Below are 2,205 nucleotides of genomic sequence, written 5' to 3'. Positions count from 1 at the left end.
GGGTGTTGGATGTGGGGATGGTTTAAATGGGTGAGGGGCATTAAGGAGGATACTTGTTGGGATGAGCACTGGATATTATATGTAAGTGAAGAATCACTGAATTTTATTCCTGAAGTCAGTATTACACTATGTATTAACTAACTTTGATTTAAATTTAAAAAAATAATAAATAAAAAATAATAAAAAAATAAAAAGCCCACATGAGGGGTGCTTGGGTGGTTGAGTCAGTTAAGCATACTATTCTTGATCTGCACTCAGGTCATGGTCTCGTGGCTCGTGAGTTTGAGTGCAGAACCTGCTTGTGATTTTCTCTCTCTCTCTCTCTCTCTCTCTCTCTCTCTCTCTCCTCTCTCTGTCCCTCCCCTGCTCATGCTCTGTCTCTCTCAAAATAAATAACTAAACTTAAAAAAAAAAGCCTACTTCTAAATACACATGATTTTTTTTTGTAGGTCTCTAACCTTGTAGACTTATACCAGTACCACAGTGTTTGATATAATATAACTTAAAATTTGATAAGTGGTATGGCAGTCAGAAAAACTCCTCCCCAAAGATATTCACATCCGGATCCCTGGAACCTATGAATATGTTACTTTGCATGACAAAGGAACTTGGCAGATATGATTAACTTAAAGCTTTGATATGTAGAGATTATTCTGGATTATCTAGATGGGCTCAATCTAATGCCTAGATTTTAAAAGGGGAGAAGCTTTCCCAGCTGCGATTAGCATGAGAGAAAGATGTGATAGAGGAGATTGGGAAGATACATGCAATATTCTTGGCTTTCAAGATGGAGGAATAAGGCCATCAGCCAGGAATGCCAGCAGTCTCCAGAAGCCGGAAAGGGCAAGGAAATTATACCTCTAAAGCCCATAGATATGAATACCACCCTGCTGACACTTTGATTTTAGCCTAGTGAGACCTGTATTTGTGCTAATCTACAGAAATGTAAGAAAATAAACACACACATAATATGCAATACATAATATAATATAATATTTTATATCTACCTATATTTATATGTGTATCTATACCTATAGATATCTTATCAGTACTTTTTCTTTGAGGAACCTTAACACACATATTTTCTTAATTATTTCAATAATCTTTTATAACATTTCTTCATATAAAGCTTTCTCTTACATCTTTTATTAGATTTAGTCTTGATTGCCATAGAGGTTTATTGATATTATAAACAGTACCTTTTTTATTTCATTTTATAGTTTGATGCTTGAATATAGTTTTAACATAAATGAATTTTGAATATTAGTCTCATTTTCAGCAATATACCTGAGCTCTACCATGGTTTCGAATAATTGGTCAGTTCTCTTGGATGTTTTATATAGAATATCACATCAGTAAAAATTAACCATTTTGTTTCTACTTTCTAATCCCTTTGGGCTCCTTCTCAGTGTTGTAAAGTGTGTATTTGTGAAAGTAGGCTAAATGATATAATAAATGTAACATTTCAGTGGACACATAGAGAAAGAGAGAGAGGGTGCCTAGAGGGTTGTATGGAAGGTTTCCTTGTACCTCAGGTCTTGAGGTAGTGAACATCACTTATTCCCATGTTTCTTTACCCAGAATTCAGTCACATGAGTCTACCTAACTGCAAAGGAGACTGAGAGATATGAGCCGTGGGCCCAGGAAGAAAGATAAATAGCAGTTGTTAGTGGTAGCTTGATGTTCTTTGGGTATCTATTTGGATAGAGGAGGTATCAGATATTAAACTGATAAAAACAGATACTACACTTGATCTTAGCCAAAAGGCCAAGAAATGATGGGTATCTATTTGGAATGAGAATTGCTAGGCCAAAGCATATCATTGTTTTTATACTTTCATATTATTTTTATGCTTTATTTTTGTATACAACATAGGGATATTGATATAATTTCAAGTTGGCCTCAAATACTTTGTAACAATACACAATTAGGACTCATTTAAAAAAATGATCTAGCTCTGTCCAAGACTGCTATCTTCTATGAAGTTATAGAAATAGCCAGTATTTCTTCTATGTAGAAACAAACTTTTAAGGGAGAACATTGCTCAGGGGCTGTTAAGGAGGCCATCTCTGGGAGGAAAAAAAAAAAAAAAAAAAACACCCTGTACTAGCTTCTCCATTCCATTGGAAGCATCTGTTTTTTGTTTTGTTTTGTTTTGTTTTATGTTTACTTATTTTTGAGAGAGAGAGAGAAAGACAGAGCATG

The 2,205-nt window shown here is 34.6% G+C and overlaps 1 pseudogene; it reads right to left on the bottom strand.

Moving 5' to 3' along the window:
• Nucleotides 1-1,667: 1,667 nt before the first annotated feature.
• On the bottom strand, nucleotides 1,668-1,779 carry LOC131505942 (U2 spliceosomal RNA; annotated as a pseudogene).
• Nucleotides 1,780-2,205: the final 426 nt, after the last annotated feature.

Source organism: Neofelis nebulosa, chromosome 2 (assembly GCF_028018385.1).
Source record: "Neofelis nebulosa isolate mNeoNeb1 chromosome 2, mNeoNeb1.pri, whole genome shotgun sequence".
Lineage (NCBI taxonomy): Eukaryota > Metazoa > Chordata > Mammalia > Carnivora > Felidae > Neofelis > Neofelis nebulosa.
The sequence above is the reverse complement of the archived record's forward strand: the minus strand, read 5'-3'. Positions and strand labels throughout refer to the sequence as shown.